Source organism: Lepus europaeus, chromosome 5 (assembly GCF_033115175.1).
Source record: "Lepus europaeus isolate LE1 chromosome 5, mLepTim1.pri, whole genome shotgun sequence".
NCBI classification, from domain to species: Eukaryota; Metazoa; Chordata; class Mammalia; order Lagomorpha; family Leporidae; genus Lepus; species Lepus europaeus.
In genome coordinates, this window is record NC_084831.1 from 37,422,973 (window position 1) to 37,443,562 (window position 20,590).

Here is a 20,590-nt window from a genome sequence, read left to right on the forward strand (position 1 = left end):
CATTCTTAAAAAACACCTGCATATGTGCAATCCCAAGCCCAGTGCTATGGATTCAGAGCTCTAAGCTCTGCCTTTTAGTTGACCATTAGAAACACTCTAATGGGAACACACAGAAAGTAATGTAAAAAATATTCCTGAGATTTCTAAGTGGACAGGATGTGCTGATACAATTTATTAGTCAAGGGTAGGTGTATTTATGAGTAGGGGATAAAGGTCAGTTTTGTCAGGGAGGAGAAGCTGCTTCTGGGAGCTTGCAGGCAGTTGAGTGAAAGGAGAGTCTATGATCCTTGGTCTTGTTGGATGCGCAGGAAGATGCTCTGTCGTAAGGAACTCTAGTGACAGCTTTCCTTTTGCACAGCTGTGTTCCGGGCACTACTGGCTTCACCCTTGAATCTTTCGAGACTTCTTACAGATCTCCTGCCTCTTTCCCCTCAGTTAAATAAATATCTTCCTTAGACATGGTTCTTTATGATACAGTTTTAGTGATCCATGCGCTAGCCCTTGGGTCCTGCCCCCCGCCCCCTTTGTTCTTACAGTTTGTATTCTTCGCCAGTCCTGAAGTAGACTGCATTGTTGGCTATCGCTGCCATGGCTTCCAGGCGGCTGAACATTGTCCTCTCTGTAATTCTCCTAGCCCCATCCCTGCCTTTTAGGTTCTTTGCAGAACTCTCCAAAGCTTTAAAATTGCACTTCGAGTCCAGATCCTTTTTTGGCGGAGTTTACCTGTTCCAGTTGACCTTACTGCATGCTTCACTGAATGGTTCAAGGTTACTTGCTGTTTCCCTCTTCTCTGTCTCATAATTTCTCTGTTCGCTCATCCTTAGTCTTCAAGAAAGAAGTATTCATTCTCCTCTCTGAGGCTAATTGCTCTGTGTATATCCTTGATTTCATCTCTTCTTGTCTATTATAGGCAGTTAATATTATGTTTTATTCTCTTTGTCTTACAAACCCAAAGTTTTTTTCTTCATCAGCAACCATCTTGAAAACATGACCTTTGGGCTGGTGCTGTGGTATAGTAGGGTAAGCTTCCAAGCCTGTGGTGCTGGCATTCCAAGTGGATGCTGGTTTGCATCCTGGCTGCTCCTCTTCCGACCCAGCTCTCTGTTATGGCCTGGGAAAGCAGTGGAGGATGGCCCAAGTGCTTGGGCCCCTGCACGCACATGGGAGACCCTGAAGAAGCTCCCACCTCCTGGCTTCAGATTGGCCTAGCTCTGGCTGTTACAGCCATTTGGAGAGTGAACCAGCATATGGAAGAACTTTGTCTCTCCCTCTCTTTGTCTGTAACTCAAATAAATAAAATCTTAAAAACAAACAAACAAACATGATTTTTGTATTTACTCAATTTCTTAAACTGATGTATATTCCTGAGACTATGATATGGTTTTTTTCATTTATACTTTTGATGTCTTAAAAGTCACTCATTACCTTTTTTTTTTTTGCTTACTTTTATATATTGAGGTGTGACTTACGTGTAGTACACAAATCAAAGATACATTCAGCCCATGCAATTTCTTTCTTTTTTTAAAAAAGATTTATTTGAAAGGCATAGTTACAGAGAGAGAGAGAGGTCTTCCATCCGCTGGTTCACTCCCCAGATGACCGCAATAGCCGGAGCTGCGCTGATCAGAAGCCAGGAGCTTCCTCCAGGTCTCCCACTTGGGTGCAGGGGCCCAAGGACTTGGGCCATCTTCTACTGCTTTCCCAGGCCATAGTAGAGAGCTGGATTGGAAGAGCTGCAGCTGGGACTCAAACTGGTGCCCATATGGGATGCCAGCACTGCAGGTGGCAGCTTTAACTGCTAGGCCACAGTGCTAGCCCCCAGCCCATGCATTTTCAAAAAAATATTTATTTATTTGAAAGGCAGAGTTACAGAGAAGGGTGGGTGGGGAGAAAGATCTTCCATCTGCTGGTTCACTGCTCAGATGACCAATGACCAGGGTTGGGTCAGGCCAAAGCCAGGAGCCTATAACTCTATCTGGGTCTCCCACTTGGGTGGAAGGGTCCCAAGTACTTGAGACATCTTCTGTTGCTTTCCTAGATGTGTTAACAGGGAGCTGGATTGGGAGTTGAGCAGCTGGAACACGAACTGGCACCCACAGGAGATTCCAGTGTTGTAGGCAGTGGCTTAACTTGCTGTGCCACAACACTGGCCTCACACCATGCATTTTTTTTTTTTTTTTTTTTTTTAGGATTTATTTATTTATTTGAAAGGCAGAGTTACAGAGAGGCAGAGGCAGAGAGAGAGCGAGAGCTCTTCCATCTGCTGGTTCACTCCCCAGATGGCCACAACAGCTGGAGCTGGGCCAATCAAGAGCCAGGAGCTTCTTTTAGGGACCTAAGGATTTGGGCCATCTTCTACTGCTTTCCCAGGCCACAGCAGAGAGCTGGATCAGAAGAGGAGCAGCTGCGACTAGAACTGGTGCCCATATGGGATGCCTGCCCAGCAGGTGGAAGCTTATCCCACTATACTACAGCGCTGGCCCCATACCTTATGCTTTTTGTTATTGAATTCTTTAAGTCTCTCTTTATTCTTTTCCTTGATGTGTAATTTTCCATTGTGTGGATATTCTGTGATGGATATTAAAATTTATTTTTCAAATGAAAATACAGTGCATAACTACTTGTGAAAAGCTTCATTGTGAAATTACAGAGACCCATGTAGAAACCCCATGCACCTTTAAATGACTACATTTGAAAGTCTTTCCCCTAATCCTTAACCTTTCTATCCTCTGAACTGTTTGTCAGTGTTGACCATATGTTCCTACTTGACATTTTCTTCTTTCATCATAGTATCCATTCAGTATTGCTTTTCTGAATGCTCCTTTGTCTGTTTTCTCTTCCTAGTCTCCAAATGTCCTCCATCCTCAGTTCATTCCTTTATTATACTCTGTTCTTATTTATTTGTGATTCACTCTCCAAATGGGCGCAATAGCCAGGGCTGGGCCAGGCTGAAGCCAAGAGCCAGGAGCTTCATCACGGTCTCCCATGTGGATGTGGGGGCCCAAGCACTTGGTCCATCTTCTGCTTTCCCAGGCAGTTAGTAGGGAGCTGGATCAGAAGTGGAGTGTGGGGATCTTGAACTGGCACCTACATGGAATGCCTCTGTGGCAAGCAGTGGCTTTACCCGCTACACCACAACACCAGCCCCTTGTACTCTGTTCTTTAACAGGCTAGCTCTGTTTCAAATACTTAGGATGTGGTCCTCTTTATTCATGGCACTGTGTCATGGAACTTTGTAGTGTGTTTTGAAGCCTTTTTTCCTTAGTTTTATATTTTCATTTTTTTTCTTAAAGATTTATTTATTTGAAAGAGTTAAAGAGAAAAGTAGAGACAGAGAGAGTGAGAGGTCTCCCATCTGCTGGTTCACTCCCCAAATGGCCCCAATAGCTGGAGTTGAGCTGATCCAAAGCCAGAGGCCAGAAGCTTCTTCTGGGTCTCCTACGTGGGTGCAGTGGTCCAAGGACTTGGGTCATCCTCTGCTGTTTCCTAGGCCATCAACAGGGAGTTGGATCGGAAGTGGAACAGCTGGGACTTGAACCAGTGCCCATATGGGATGCTGATGCTGGGTCTTTAACTCGTTGTGCCATAGTGCTGGCCCCTATATTTTCATTTTTGCCTTTGATATTTTCTTTTTTTTTTTTTTTTGACAGAGTGGATAGTGAGAGAGAGACAGAGAGAAAGGTCTTCCTTTTGCCGTTGGTTCACCCTCCAATGGCCGCTGCGGCCGGCGCATCGCGCTGATCCGAAACCAGGAGCCAGGTGCTTCTCCTGGTCTCCCATGGGGTGCAGGGCCCAAGGACTTGGGCCATCCTCCACTGCACTCCCTGGCCACAGCAGAGAGCTGGCCTGGAAGAGGGGCAACTGGGACAGAATCCGGTGCTCCAACCGGGACTAGAACCCCGTGTGCCGGCGCCGAAAGGTGGAGGATTAGCCTAGTGAGCTGCAGCGCCGGCCAAGCCTTCTTCATTTCTACTGTCTCTACTCTCTAATTCAGGATTTGTAAACTTCAGTCTTGGTTGTTGTCATACCTTAATGGTATTTACTCAGCCTTTAGTAAAAAGATTGGCACTCATTGACTATGTGGTTAATGGTAAGTGCTGGGTAAATAGTTGTTAAATGATCATTTTATTTCTCTTTAGCTTCTTACTGCCCATAGAATAAAGCCTGAAGATCTTGGCATTCAAGGTCTGCTTGATACCTGACACTTTTCTTTTTCTTTTCTTTCTTTTTTTTTTTTTTTTTTTGACAATCAGAGTGGGCAGTGAGAGACAGAGAGAAAGGTCTTCCTTTTGCTGTTGGTTCACCCTCCAATGACCGCCGCGGTAGGTGCGCTGCGGCCGGGGCACTGCACCGATCTGAATGCAGGAGCCAGGTGCTTCTGGTCTCCCATGGGGTGCAGGGCCCAAGCACTTGGGCCATCCTTCACTGCCCTCCCGGGCCATAGCAGAGAGCTGGCCTGGAAGAGGGGCAACTGGGACAGGATCTGGCACCCCAACCGGGACTAGAACCCAGTGTGCCGGCGCTGCAAGGCGGAGGATTAGCCTAGTGAGCTGCGGCGCCGGCCGATACCTGACACTTTTTCTTAGAAGAATCTGAGTTAGATACCCCTTCTCTTTGTTCCCTAGGGTGCTCTGTTTTTCTCCATCATAGCATACTTCACTGAAATTGTGTTATCTCTCTCATAAGTAAGTTCTTTGAGCCCCAGACTGTTTCATTTATTGTGGTGGACCTAGGGCCTAGTATATGACTTGAAACATAGTTATTTGAATATTTGTTGGAAACATATATAATGCTCAATGAATGTCCTATTTGGTTGACAGTCTGTTACCAGAGAATGAGTTCCTCAGAGTCTGTCTTGTTGTCTCTAGCTTCTCATGTTTTTAAACTGCTATGTAGACCGGTGCTGTGGCTCACTAGGCTAATCTGCCTGCGGTGCCAGCACCCCGGGTTCTAGTCCCGGTTAGGGCGCTGGACTCTGTCCCGGTTGCTCCTCTTTGGGTCTGGCTCTCTGCTGTGGCCCAGGAAGGCAGCAGAAGGGGATAGCCCAAGTGCTTGGGCCCTGCACCTGCGTGGGAGACCAGGAGGAGGCACCTGGCTCCTGGCTTCAGATCAGCGCAGTGCGCCAGCCACAATGCGCTGGCCGTGGCGGCCACCTGGGGGGTGAACCAGCGAAAAGGAAGACCTCTCTGTCTCTCTCTCTCCCTCACTGTCTAACTCTGCCTGTCAAAAAAAAAAAAAAAAAAAAAAAGAGAAAGAAAGAAAAAGAAAAAAAACCTGCTATGTAATGGGCATTCAATAAATATTTTTATTAGGTGCTTTCATTTAGTTAATCATGATTCTGAAAAGATCTTTTCTGCCTTTGCCTAGTAAAATGCTACTCAAGCTTTGGTCCTAACTCTGGTGCCACAGAAACTCATTTGTGAAGTTGTTTTTCCATGTGGGATCATTGGAGTATCTTTGAATAGGCTTTTTTTTTTCTTTTTCTTTTGACAGACAAAGTGGACAGTGAGAGAGAGAGGCAGAGAGAAAGGTCTTCCTTTTCTGTTGGTTCATCTCCCAACGGCCGCTGCAGCTGGCGCACCATGCTGATCCGAAGCCAGGAGCCAGGTGCTTCTCCTGGTCTCCCATGTGGGTGCAGGGCCCAAGCACTTGGGCCATCTCCACTGCACTCCCGGGCCATAGCAGAGAGCTGGACTGGAAGAGGAGCAACCGGGACAGAATCCGGCGCCCCAACCGGGACTAGAACCCGGGGTACCGGTGCCACAGGCGGAGCATTAGCCTATTGAGCTGTGGCGCCGGCCTGAATAGGCTTTTGAAAACTTGTCAATCTCTTAAAATTCCAGTTCTCAAAATTCTGTGATACAAAAAGTGAAAGCTTGAGTTCTAAGTCATTAAATGACATAATTGGGAAGCACATAGTAAGTAGGTACTTAATATTCACTCTTACCTTACTTTGTTTCTGCAACACATTTTGTGATCCATTCCTAGACATATAATAGGTACTGAATAAATACTTGCTAAATTAAAGGATGAGTCAGTGTTTTAGCACTTCTGTTGTTCTGCTTTCATTATATCATTTATGCTTTTAAATTGCAAATTATTGAAGGTAGGAGCTATGTAATCAATTTATCCAACAGAATGTATAGCCAAGTGGTTTGCTCACAAGAGTTGCAAAGTAATTATTGATGAATATGAATAGGCAAAGTATTGAATGAATGAATGAATGAATAGAATGTAATTCAAGGCCAGCGCTGTGGTTTAACAGGCTAATCCTCCGCCTTGCGGTGCCAGCACACCGGGTTCTAGTCCCGGTCGGGGCACCGGATTCTGTCCCAGTTGCCCCTCTTCCAGGCCAGCTCTCTGCTGTGGCCAGGGAGTGCAGTGGAGGATGGCCCAAGTGCTTGGGCCCTGCACCCCATGGGAGACCAGGAGAAGCACCTGGCTCCTGCCATCGGATCAGCGCGGTGCGCCGGCCGCAGCGCGCCTACCGCAGTGGCCATTGGAGGGTGAACCAACGACAAAAGGAAGACCTTTCTCTCTGTCTCTCTCTCACTGTCCACTCTGCCTGTCAAAAATTTAAAAAAATAAAATAAAATAAAAAAATAAATTAAAAAAAAATAAAGAATGTAATTCAAATATTTTGAATTTGGTTAACTTGAGTAATAATGTTAGTGATAGAAATATACACATAAAGGAAATTTGGGGACATTTTTGGGGATGGGAGAAGATGGGTTCAATTTTTGTTCCTAGAACACTCTCAGTTTTATGGAGGAATTTTCAAATTATTTTGAAGAAAATTGGCCCCTTTCCTCTGCGCTATAGTGTTAGTACATTGGCAAAAGCATGGGACCAAAAGCGCATAGATGAGAAGCTGCATATGTGTAGGGAGCTATAATCAGTTTGGTATTGCTGGGACTTGAAGTTGAAGGCATAGCTGCTAAATGAAGAGACTAAAGGCTAGGCGCCTAGGCTGTAGCAGTTCTGTAGTGTGGTATAAAAGGTAATGAACAGGGGAGCAGTATAGTCTTACCTGTGTTTTAGTTGGATTACTCTAGTATGTAAGTAGATTTTTCATTACTACAACAGAATACCTGAGACAAGCCACTTAAGAAGGAAAGAGATGTAGTAACGGTTTTGGAGACTGAAGTTCCAAATAGCATGATGCAGGCTTTGGTGAAGTCCCCATGGCAGGTGGTGGGTTATATGCAGTGGAAAGATCACATTGAGAGCCAGGAAGCAAGGAGAGACTGGGCCCAAAGTCAGGCCCTAGTAGCAACTACCCTCCAAAACCATGCCCCCATGACCTAGGGAGCTCCTACTAGGCCCCACCTCCTAAAGATTGTACCCTCTTCCAGTAGTGTCACTCTAGGAAACCAAGTCTTTTATTTTTTAAGATTTACTTATTTGAGACAGTTGCAGATAGGAGGAGGAGGAGAAGGAGAGAGAGAGAGAGATAGAGATCTTCCATCCGCTTGTTCACTGCCTAATGGCTGCAATGGCCAGGGCCAGGCCTGGCTGAAGCGAGGAGCTTCACTTGGGTCTGTGATGTGGCTGTAAGGGTGCAGGGGGCCCAGGTGCTTGAGCCATTTTTTACTGCTTTCCCAGGTACATTAACAGGTGGATTGGAAGTGGAGTAGTTGGGGCTGAAACTGGTGACTGTATGGGATGTTGGTGTCACAGGTGGTGGTTTAGTTTGTTGTGCCACAATGATGGCCCATGGTACCAAGTCTTTTTTTTTTTTTAATTAAATATTTTGTGTATTTATTTGAGAGGCAGAGAGTTACAGACCAAGAAAGAGAGGGAGAGACAGAGAGAAAGGTTTTCCATCTACTGATTTATTCCCCAAATGACCACAATAGCCAGAGCTAGGCCGATCTAAAGCCAGGAGGCAGGAGCTTCTTCAGGGTCTCCTGTGTGGGTGCAGGGGCCCAAGGACTTGGGCCATCTTCCACTGCTTTCCCAGGCCATTAGCAGAGAGCTAGATTGGAAGAGGAGCTGGTTTACAGAGGGTGCAAACCGGCACCCAAATGGGATGCTGGTGCATGAGCGGAGGCTTAGCCTAGTATGCTGACCCAGGACCAAGTCTTTAACAGATAGAACTTTGGGGGACTCCAGCCTAATATCCAGATCATAACAGCTGGCAGCTGTGTATAGGATAGAATGTAGGACATGATGATTGAAACATGGGCACTTGAGAATTCTTCTGAGTTTTCAATGCAGAGAGTTTATCAGTTCTCCTTCCCCTCTCCTCCAGGGTATCTGGGTAAGGGCCAATTTCTGAAAACCGGTTAACTTTGGAATATTTAGTTTCATCAAATTAACTGGGAACAGAGAACCTGGGATAGCTGAAGTTTGGTTGCTGTTGTGTGATGAACGTAGGACATATCATACTCCTTTACCTAAAGGTCAGTCCATTATACTCATATAAGCTTTTTCCAGGCTGGGTTTATTCATGGTGACCTAGGGTCAGGGCTATCAGAGACAGCTGAACATTGTGATCAGTAGGTATCCTTTAGTACTGATTCTAGCTGCTGTGTGGTTCTCCAGTAAATTTGCCACTTAGCTTTGTACTTTCTTGATCAAATCCCTAAGGCACATTGGTAATTACTTCTTTTCATTAGTAGGTGTTATTATTCATTGTTTATCCCACACAGACACGTGGGGATCCAAAGGAGTTTGAAAGCTGATTCTGTTGGATCAAGGGTCAGTCCTGGCAGAAGAGAAGTTCTCAAGGGAAGTGATGGGATTGGGAAGATAGAGCAGAGGCTAGAGGTTAAGAGCTTGCACAAAATGCATTGCTAGTGAGATGTAATGAAACTTCTTTTTGTTTTACTGTTGTCCCTCATTGTTAATGCACAGATACTCTTTCCTCTTCTCTGTAATAGAGCCCTTTACAGTTGTGCCTCAACATCTGTGGGGGATTAGTTCTAAGATTCCCCTTGGATACCAGGATGTGAGGATGCTTGAGTCTCTTATTTGAAATAGCATAGTATTTGCATATAACCTCTGCAATCATCCCATATACTTTAAATCATCTTTAGATTATTTATATCTAATACAAATTAAATGCTATATAAATAGTTGTTATACTGTATTTTTTAGGAAATATTGGCAAGAAAAATGTCTGTACATACTCAGTAGAGATGAAAATTTTTTTCTGAATATTTTAAGTCTGGTTGATTGAATCTATGGATGTAGGACCATGGATATGGAGAGGCTGACTATATTTCAAAATAGCTACAAGAAAGGATTTTGAATATCTGACCACAAAGACATAGTAAATGTTTGAGGAGATGGATATACCAGTTATCATGATTTTGAGCATTACACAGTATGTACTTCTATTGAAAAATCATATTGTACCATAAATTTGTAGATTTATATGCTAATTAAAGATGAAAAGAAGAGTTTTGTTATTGCAATTATTCCTTTGTTCTCAACATTATTAATTAGTTTTTCTTTTCTATAGCATGATTCCTGTCAACTTACAAACGAGCTGTAAGATTTCCCACATTAAAAAAAAAATCTTCACTAGGAGCTGGTGTTGTGTGGCATCCTCATATGTGAGTGCTAATTCTAGTCTCAGCTGTTTTACTCCTCCCTTTTACCATTAATGTGCCTGGGAAGGCAGTAGATGGCCAAAGTACTTGGATCCCTGCCATCCATGTGGGAGACCAGGATAGAATTTCTGGATCCTGGCCCAGTCCTTGCTGTTGTTGCCTTCTGGGGAGTGAACCAGTGGATGCAAAATCTCTCTCTTTCTGTCTTTATCTCTATCTCTATCTCTGCTTCTCCCTTTCTCCTTCTGTCACTCTGGCATTCCAGTAAATAAATAGATTTTTTTTTTTTTTTTGACAGGCAGAGTGGATAGTGAGAGAGAGAGACAGAGAGAAAGGTCTTCCTTTTTGCCGTTGGTTCATCCTCCAATGGCCGCTGTGGCCGGCGCATCTCGCTGATCTGAAGCCAGGAGCCGGGTGCTTCTCCTGGTCTCCCACGCGGGTGCAGGGCCCAAGGACTTGGGCCATCCTCCACTGCCTTCCTGGGCCATAGCAGAGAGCTGGCCTGGAAGAGGGGCAACCGGGATAGAATCCGGCGCCCCAACCGGGACTAGAACCCGGTGTGCCGGCGCCGCAAGGCGGAGGATTAGCCTGTTAAGCCACGGTGCCGGCCAAATAAATAGATATTTAAAAAAAGTCTTCATTAACCCTGTAACTCCCTCATTCCTTTGTTCTTCAACAAAAGAACCTGTGAGTATTGTTGGGATGACAGTAGTAAAAATGGCAGACAATAATCCCTGCCTTTTTTTTTTTTTAAGATTCATTTATTCACTTGAAAGGCAGAGTTACAGAGAGAGAGTAGAGAGAGAGAGTAGAGAGAGAGAGAGAGAGAGGTCTTCCATCCGCTGGTTCACTCTGCAGATGGTCACAGGGGCCAGAGCTGGGCCAAACCTGAGTTGGGCCAGTCTGAAGGCAGGAGCCAAGAGCTTCTTCCACTTCTTCCAGGTCTCCCATGTGGGTGCAGGGGCCCAAGGACTTGGGCCATCTTCCACTGCTTTCCCAGGCACATTAGAAGGGACCTGGATCAGAAGTGGAGCAGCTGGGTCTTGAGCTGGTGCCCATATGGAATGCCGGTGCTGCAGGCCGTGGTTTAATCTGCTTAGCCACAGCGCCAGCTCCCCACCCCCCGCCCTTTTAAAAAATATTTATTTTATTTATTTGAAAGAGTTACGGGGGGAGCGGGTGAAAGAAAGAGAGAGAAATCTTCCATCTACTGGTTGATGCCCCAAATGGCTACAATGGCCAGGGCTGGGCCAGGCCAAAGCCAGGAGCTAGGAACTTCATCCAGGTCTCCCACATGGGTATAGGAGCCCAAGTACTTGTTGGACCATCTTCCTCTGCTTTCCCAGGCACATTAGTAGAGAGCTGGGTAAGTGGAGCAGCTGGAACTTGAACTGGTACCCATATGGGATGCTGGCGTCACAGGTGGTGGCTTTTTACCCACTTCACCACAGTGCTGGCCCTTCCCTGACTTTCTAAAGTTTCCATTTTAGTAGAGGGAATTAGATAATAAAGTAAGTGAGTAAAATATATAGTGTATCACATAGTGATAAGTTCAATGAATAAAATAAAGCAGGAAAGGGGATATAGGGTGATGGTAGATTATTATTTTTTTTATTTCATTTTGTTTGAAAGTCAGAGAGACAGAGACAAATAGAACTTCCATCTGTTGGTTGACTCACCAAATGACTATGTTATTTGGGCCAAGCCAAAAGGTGAGAGCCAGGAACTCCATTTGGTTCTCCCATGTGTGTGGTAGGGACCCAACTACTTGAGCCATTATCAACTGCTGCCTCCCAGGCTTACATTATTAGTAGGAAGCTGGAAAGAAAGCAGAGTAGCCAAGACTCAGACCAGGTACTCTGATATGGGGTGCAAGCATGTCATGTGATGGCTTAAGCTATTGCACCAGAAGCCCACCCCAGATTATGGTTTTATTTTTATTATTTTTTTTAAAGATTTAATTATTTATTTGAAAGGCAGAGTGATGGGGGGAATAGGGGTAGGAGAGACAGAGACATCTTCCATTTACTGGTTCACTACTCAGATGGCTGCAGTTCCAGGGCTTACCCAGGCTGAAGCCAGGACCATCTGTGTGGTGAGTCATCCAGGCATATTAGTGGGGAGCTGAACCAGAAGCTCGGTAGCTGGGACTTGAACCAATGCTCTGATATGGGATGCTGGCATCATAGGCTGAGGCATAACCCACTGTGCCATAACTCTGGCCCCAGATTATGGTTTTGGGGCTGGCGCTGTGGCGTAGCAGGTAAAATCGCCACCTTCAGTACTGGCATCCCATATGGGAGCTGGTTCAAGTCCCGGCTGCTCCGCTTCTGATATAGCTTCCTGCTAAGGCCTGGGAAAGTGGTAGAAGAGGGCCCAAGTCCTTGGGCCCCTGCACCCATGTAGGAGACCCGGAAAAAGCTCCTGGCTCCTGGCTTTGGATTGGCACAGCTCAGGCCGTTGTGGCCATCTGGGGAGTGGAGCAGTAGATGGAAGACCTCTCTCTCTATGCCTCTCCTCTCTCTGTGTAACTCTTTCAAATGAATAGATAAATCTTAAAAAAATAAGATTATTGTTTTAAATAGCATGGTCAAGAAATATATCTGAAAAGGGGTTATCTGAATAAAGACTGAAGGGTGTGAGAAAGAGGCATTTTGATTCTCTGGTGGAAGAGTACTTGGTGGTAGTAATAGCATGGTTAGATCATACCAGCACCTCTAAAGTTTGTGTTTGAGAAACAGCAGGAGGCCGGTATAGCTGGAGTACAGTGAGTAAGAGTAGTAGATGAACTCAGAGGGAAAAAGGGGAAGAGGAGAACTGGATTTCAGAGTGTTTCAGATTGTGAGAAGTCTGACAGGCTAGTCTAAGGGTTTCAACTTTTACTATTGAATAATAAGTAGTCTTAAACAGTGGAGTCACTGATCCAATATTTCAATCCTACTTATTTGGCTGCAGTATTGAGGATTGATTGAATAGGAATGTGTCAGCCAAGAGACATATTAGGAGGCTATTGCAGCAATTCAGACAAGTAATTCAGGAGCAGTGGTGTTGAAATTATTGTCTAAGAGCAGGAGAGTGCTTCTCGTTTTAATGAATCTCCTCAAAAGAGTTATCTGTCTTTTGCTTTTATTTCCTCTCCTTTCATTCTTTCTTGAGTCCATTCCAGTCAGGCTTTTGTCCCCATCCTTCCATTGAATGTCATCATTGACTTCCATACAGTCAAACCCAGTGGCCAGTTATCAGGCTTTAATTCAGTTGACCTTGTACTTTATTTTATCTTTTTTTTGTTTTGTTTTGTTTTTGACAGAGTGGACAGTGAGAGAGAGAGAGAGAGAGAAAGGTCTTCCTTTGTCGTTGGTTCACCCTCCAATGGCCGCCATGGCCGGCGCGCTGCAGCCGGCGCACCGCGCTGATCCCAAGGCAGGAGCCAGGTGCTTCTCCTGGTCTCCCATGGGGTGCAGAGCCCAAGCACTTGGGCCATCCTCCACTGCACTCCCTGGCCACAGCAGAGAGCTGGCCTGGAAGAGGGGCAACTGGGACAGAATCCGGTGCCCCGACTGGCACTAGAACCCGGTGTGCCAGCACTGCAAGGCGGAGGATTAGCCTATTGAGCTGCAGCGCCGGCCTATTTTATCTTTAAAAGATTTTTATGAGTACTAGCTGTTTGGGTTATAACTGCCCTGTAGTATGTCTTGAAATTTGGTATTATGATTCTTCTGGCTTTGTTTTTATTGTGTAGGATTGCATTAGCTATTTGAGGTCTCTTCAGTTTCCTTATGAATTTTAGCATTGTTTTTTCTAAATCTGTGGAGAGTGTTGTTGATATTTTGATTGGTATCACATTGAATCTGTAAATTGCTTTTTGTAGTATGGCCAACTTGATGATATTAATTCTTACAGTCTGAACATAGAAAATTTTTCCTTTTTTTGTGACTTCTATTTCTTTGGTATTTTAAAATTTTCATCATAGAGATCTTTGACCTCCTTAATTAAATTTATTCCAAGATAATTAATTTTTTTGTAGCTATTGTGAATGAGATTGATCTTAGAAGTTCTTTCTCAGCCATGGCATTGTGTGTGTGTGTACAAGGCTATTGATTTTTGTGTGTTAATTTTGTACCCTACCACTTTACCAAACTCTTATGAGTTCCAGCAGTCTCTTAGTGGAATCTTTTGGTTCCTCTATATGTAGAACCATGTCACCTTCAAATTGGGATAGTTTGACTTCCTCCTTTCCAATCTATAGACCAGTGGAACAGAATAGAAACTCCAGAAATCAATCCGTGCATCTACAACAACTTGCCTTTGACAAAGCAGCTAAAATCAATCCTTGGAGAAAGGACAGTCTTTGCTACAAAAATGGTGCTGGACATACTGGATCTCTGCATGCAGAAGTAGGAAACAAGATCTCTACCTTATACCTTACACAAAAATCCACTCAAAATGGATCAAAGACCTAAGTGCCCAATACTATCAAATTACTAGGTAACACTGGGGAAACTGCAAGACATTGGCATAGTCAAATACTTATTGGAAAAGACCCCAGAAGCACAGGCAGTCAAAGCCAAAATTGACAAATGGGATTGCATCAGGCTGAGAAACTTCTGCACTGCAAAGGAAACACTTAGCAAAATGAAAAGGCAGCTGACAGAATGGAAGAAAATTTTTGCAAACTATGAAACTGATAAAGGATTAATATCCAGAATCTATGAACAGCTCAAGAAACTCAACAACAAAATAAACAATCCAGTTAAGAAATGGGCAAAGGACTTGAACAGGCATTTTTCAAAAGAGGAAATTCAGATGGTCAGCAGACACATGAAAAAGTTCTCAGAATCACTAACTATCAGAGAAATGCAAATCAAAGTCAAAATGAGGTTTCACTTCACCCGAGTTAGAATTGCTGTCATGCAGAAATCAGCAAACAGTAAATGCTGTTGAGGATGGAATGTAAACTGGTGCAACCATTGTGGAAGACAGTATGGAGATACCTCAGAAATCTAAATATGGATCTACCTTATGACCCAGCCATCCTACTCCTGGAAATTTACCCAAATGACATGAAATCAACCTATGAAAGAATGCTCTGTACCCACCATGTTTGTTTATTTTTGAGCTGTACTTTTTTTAAAAAAATGGTTTATTTATTTGAAAGGCAGAGTTAGAGAGGCAGAGGCCAAGAGAAAGAGAGAGAAGGAGGGAGTAGTCTTCCATCTGCTGATTCACTCCCCAGATGGCTGCAATGGCTGGAGCTGCGCCGATCCAAAGTCAGAAGCCAGGGGCTTCTTCTGGGTCTCCCGCGTGGGTGCAGGGGGCCCAAGGACTTGGGCTGTCTTGTGCTGCTTTCCCAGGCCATAGCAGAGGGCTGGATTGGAAGTAGAGCAGCTGGGTCTTGAACTGGTGCCCATTTGGGATGCCAGCACTGTAGGTAGTGGCTTTAATTGCTGTACCACAGCACTGGCTCCCCACCATGTTTATTGTAGCTCAATTCACAATAGCTAAGATATGGAATTAACCCAGATGTCTATCAACTAATGACTGGATAAAGAAATTGTGGTGTATATACTCTATGGAATACTACTCAGCGGTTAAAACAAATTCCTGTCTTTTGCAACAAAATGGATGCAACTGTAAACCATTATATTTAGTAAAATAAGCCATTCCCAAAAAGCAAAATGCCATATGTTATCTGGCTTAACTAAGAGTACCTAAAAGGTAATATCTGGGAATGAAATTGACATTTTAAGATTTTTTTTTTTTTTGATGGGCAGAGTGGATAGTGAGAGAGAGAGACAGAGAGAAAGGTCTTCCTTTTTTGCCATTGGTTCACCCTCCAATGGCTGCTGCGGCCGGCACATCCCGCTGATCCGAAGGCAGGAGCCAGGTGCTTCTCCTGGTCTCCCATGCGGGTGCAGGGCCCAAGGACTTGGGCCATCCTCCACTGCCCTCCCGGGCCATAGCAGAGAGCTGGCCTGGAAGAGGGGCAACTGGGATAGAATCCGGTGCCCCAACTGGGACTAGAACCTGGTGTGCCGGCGCCACATGGCGGAGGATTAGCCTGTTGAGCCACGGCACCGGCTGACATTTTAAGATTTGATGATTGTTTATAGCCCTTGTCTTGACTGTTGAAGAAAAGTTTTTTTTTCTTCATAGTATTTATTGAATTCTTTACTTAGTGTAAGGTTAAATTTTTTTTTTTTTTAATTTGACAGGTACAGTCATAGACTGTGAGAGAGACAGAGAGAAAGGTCTTCCTTCCGTTGGTTCAATCCCCAAATCTTAAGCCAGGAGCCAGGTGCTTCCTTCTGGTCTCCCATGTAGGTGCAGGGGCCCAAGCACTTGGACCATCCTTCACTGCCCTCCTGGGCCACAGCAGAGTGCTGGACTGGAAGAGAGCAACTGGGACTAGAACCCGGTGCCCATATGGGAAGCCGGCGCTGCAGGCGGAGGATTAACCAAGTGAGCCTTGGTGCTGGCCCCATAGGGTTAATCTTTGTATATAAATAAACTGAAAATAGATCTTTGTAAAAATTAAAAGTGGGAATAGGAGAGGGGGAGGAAGAATGGTGGGAACATGGGCGGGAGAGAGGGTAGGATGGGGAGTATCGTTATGTTCCTGAATCTGTATATATGAAATACATGAAATTTGTATACCTTAAATAAAATTAAACAAAGATTTTTAGAAAATTTGTTTGAAAGGCAGAGTGATAGTGTGGGTGGGAAGAGAGTGAGGAAATGGGGAGAGGGAACAGTAAGGGAAAGAGGAGTAGGCAGGTCTTCTGTTCTGTGGTTCACTTCTTAAATGGCTACAACATGAGGATATGGCGGAAAAAGGTACCCTAATAGACTGTTAGTGGGAAGGTATACTAGTACAACCATTATGGATGACTATATGGAGATTCCTCAGAAATCTGAAAATAGATATACCATTTGACCTAGCTATCCCACTCCTGGGGATTTACCCAAACGAAATGAAGTCAACATATGAGAGTTATCTGTACCCTCATGTTCATTGCAGCTCAATTCACAATAGATAAGATATGTAATCAACCCAAATGTCCATCAGTTGATGACTGGATACAGAAAATGTGATGTATATATCACTATGAATACTAATCAGCCATTAAAAAAATGAAATCCTGTCTTTTGCAACAAAATGGATGCAACTGGAAACCATTATGGTTAGTGAAATAAGCCAGTCCCCAGAAGACAAATATATATTTTCTCTGATATATGGCAGTTAATGTAGAATCCAGAAAAATGTGTGGGAATGAAATGGACATCTTGTGATCTGATTGTTGTTTTTAGCCCTTGTTTAAACTTTATGGAATGGTGGTCATTCTACTTTTTACTTGTTAAATATTAGGGTTAGTGGTGAATTAAGCCTGTGATTACAGAGGGGACTGAAATTATGTCTTGTAAAAATTAAAGAAAAAATAAAGAAGGAAGGGGATTGAGGGAGGAATGGAAAGGGAGGGAAGTGTGCTTATCATGTTAGAACTGTATCTATGAAATATATGAAATATGTTCTCTTTTTAATGATAAAAAATGAAAAAAGAAGAAAAAAACTGACTGCAATAGAGCTGGGGCCAGGCTGAAGCCAGGAGCCAGGAACTCCATCCTGGTCTTCCTCATGGTTGGCAGGGACCCAAGTACTTGAACCATCATGCACTGCTTTCCAGGCACATTAGTAGGAAGCTATATCAGAAGCAAAGTGTCCCAGATTGAACACATACTCCAGTATGGGATATGGACAGCCCAGGCAGTTGCTTAACCTGCTGCACCACAATGCCTGTTCCAACCTTGTGCTTTAGATATGGTAGATTGTTCTATTGTTTGGCTTCTCGGACCATGCTGTCCTGATATTCTTCCTATCTCATTGAAATTGCTTAAGGAGTCTCAGTCTTTAATCTGCTTCTGCATCTATTCTGCCTCTTTATATTATTTCATGAGATCGATTCTCTTGCTTTACATTCCTATCTGTGTGCTGGTGATTCTTACATTTATTTTCTTGGTCTTAACCTTTCTCTTGAGCCCTTGATTACTGTTATTAGTTGTCTGGGTAACATTTCTGTTAGGATAGTTCCTAGACCTTTCAAACTTAACATGTCCAAACGGAATTGAAAATGGATTACCGTAAAATTCTCTTAACTGGTCTGACTGATTCTATTCTTACTGATCTCCCCACTCTGTATTTTGTACATGGGAAGTCATCCAAAAAATGCTTAAATAAGAGCTTGTCATTCCTCTGTGCAGAATCCTGCAGTGCGGACAGGCTTTTGGCACAGTGGATGCCTCTTAGGATGCCTACATCCCGTTTGGTTCAAGTCTTAGTTCCTCTACTTCCAATCTGACTTCCTGCAAATGTATACCCTAGGAGGCAGCAGATAATGGTTTAAGTACTTGGGTCCCTGCCATTCATGTGGGAACCCAGATGGAGATCCTGGCTTCTGGCTTAAGTCTGACCTCACCCTGGCTGTTAGGGGGTGTATGGGCAATGAACCAGTGCGTGGAAGATCTCTGTTTCTCTTTGTCTAACTTTCAAATAAAATGAAAATAAATAAAAACTGAAAAAAAAAAAAAAAAAAAACCAAAAAACTATGATCCTTAAAACCCATCTTAAAAACCAAACCAAAACAAAATTGTACAGTGGTTTTCCAAAACACTTTGGTCAAGATCCAAAGTGCTTACTTTGTGCTACATGTTGCGGCCCTTGGTCTTCTTCAACCTCATTTTCTTCCATTCTTCTTCTTGCTCATCCTTCATTTTTCTTGCTCTTCTTGTTCAACTCTTACCACAATGGCTGCCTTGGTGGTCCCTTGATGTATTAAGTATAGTCTTGCCTGATGACATTTAAAAAATTATGTTTGGGGGCTGGTGCTGTGGTGTCCCAGGTAGGGCCGCCACCTGTGGTGCTGGTATCCCATGTGGGCACCGATTTGAGTCCCAGCTGTTCCACTTCCAATCCAACACCCTGCTAATGTGCTTTGGAAGGCAGCAGAAGATGGCCCAAATCCAAGGGCCCCTGAATCCATGTAGGAGACCTGGAGGAGGCTCCTGGCTCCTGGCTTCAGACCAGCCTAGCTTCGGCCATTGGGGCCATTTGTGGGGTAAGCCAGAGGATTGAAGATCTCTCTCTCTAGCTCTCCCTCTCTCTCTAAATCTGCCTTTTGGACAAATAAAATCTTAAAAAAAAAGATTACTGTTTGAGCGATGACTTTTATACTTGGTAGTTTTCTATGCCTCTTGGATTCTTTTTCCAGGTGTGTGTGTGTGTGTGTGTGTATATATAGCTGGCTTTCTCATTGCGTTGATCCCTTGTTCAGATAGCACCTCCTCCATGAGGCCTTTCTTGACTGGCCTTTCCAAAGAAACTGTCCCATCCTCTCCTCTTTTTATTCTTTATTCGCTTGTTATTGCGACATATTTTTTTACTTTTTTTTCCGCATTAGATAAATGCTTCCTGGGAGCAGTTGTGTGGGTCTGTTTTTCTCACTGCTGTAGCTAGCTTCTAGAATTGTATCTTGTATGTAGAAGTTACTGAATAAACTTCTAGGCTGAATGCATAGTGATTGCGATTGAATCAAATTGTCTTTCTTCAAATTTGAGTTCTATGACTTGAGGCAAGTTACTTTATTTCTCTAAGCTTGCTTGTATAATGGAGATAATATTCTTAGCTATTTCATAGAGTTATTTAATAGATTGACTTCTGTGAAACATGTGCGACAGAACCTGATAACAGGAAGTACTCAGTAATAGTTAATTTTCATATTTCTACATGCATAGTAGATGTGAATATACGGTTCATTTATTATTATTATTATTTATGTGAGAGATAGAGTTACAGACAGAGGGAGAGACAGAGAGAAAGGTCTTCCATCTGTTGGTTCACTCCCCAAAAGGCTCCAGTGGCCGGAGCTGAGCCAATGTAAAGCCAGGAGCCATGCATGAGCTTTTTCTGGATCTCCCACAAAGGTGCAGAGGCCCAAAGACTTGGGCCATCTTCTTCTTTCCCAGGCCATAACAGAGAGCTGGATTGGAAGAGGAGCAGCTGGGACTAGAACCAGTGTCCATATGGGATGCTGGCACTGCAGGCAGAGGATTAACCTTCTGTGTCACAGCACCGGCCCCTAGGGTTCATATTTTTAAAAAGTTTAAAATTTTAGTTGACACATATTTATGGTTTGCAGTGTAACATTTCAGTCATGTGCAGTGTATACTGATCAGATCAGGGTGATTAGTATACTCATCACTTCATACATTTATCCTTTCTTTGTGTTGGGAATATTAAAAATTCTCTACCACCTATTTTGAAAACACAATTATTGTAAACCATAGTTACCTACTGTGCTATTGAACATTAGTAGTTATTTCTCCAGTTTAGCTATAACCCTGTAGCCATTACTATCCTTTTATTTCCACTCATCACTTCCCAGACTCTGCTCACTCTTATTCTATGCTACTAGAGCTCATATTTTGTAGTGTTCTTACTTAGTTTCAGAAGGAAATATAATAGAAAGATTGTCTTGACTTTGACTTACTGTTATTATGATTCGTTCTTTTCTTATTTTTGTTCAGTTTGAAAAGGAAGCTTTAATTTGTTAATAGAAATTAGTAACTTTTTAAAAGTCTTTTAAATTATTTCAAGGGAATTATACGATTTTGTTCAGGTGACCCAGTAGCATCTATATCCTGCCTTTGGCTCCTGCTTTGATCTTTTCTGTTAACTAAGAAATACCAGCTATAGTCAACAGGACCCAGATTAGTGGTGGCTCTTCATTTTTTTATCAAGGCTTCTAAGATCACCTGAGAAAAGTGGAGAGTGGGCTAGACCCAGAAATGTCCTAATCACTGCCTTCTCCCCTCACAGGGCTTTGATCCAAGGCTAGGAAACGTTGGGTAGCTTATGCCTTAGAAGGAAGGTGAATCATTTTGGTCATCATCTAGCTGGTCCCTGCCTCAGACCTCAGGGCAGTGCTCAGGTAGAACTATATAGAAATCTTTTTATTTTTTGTTCTAGGTTCTCTAGA

At 43.6% G+C, this 20,590-nt stretch overlaps 1 protein-coding gene across 8 annotated transcripts in view; it reads left to right on the plus strand.

The window, feature by feature from the left end:
- Positions 1–20,590, plus strand: part of MAST2 (microtubule associated serine/threonine kinase 2) — a 220,007-nt gene that overhangs the window by 706 nt on the left and 198,711 nt on the right. The window lies entirely within an intron of this gene.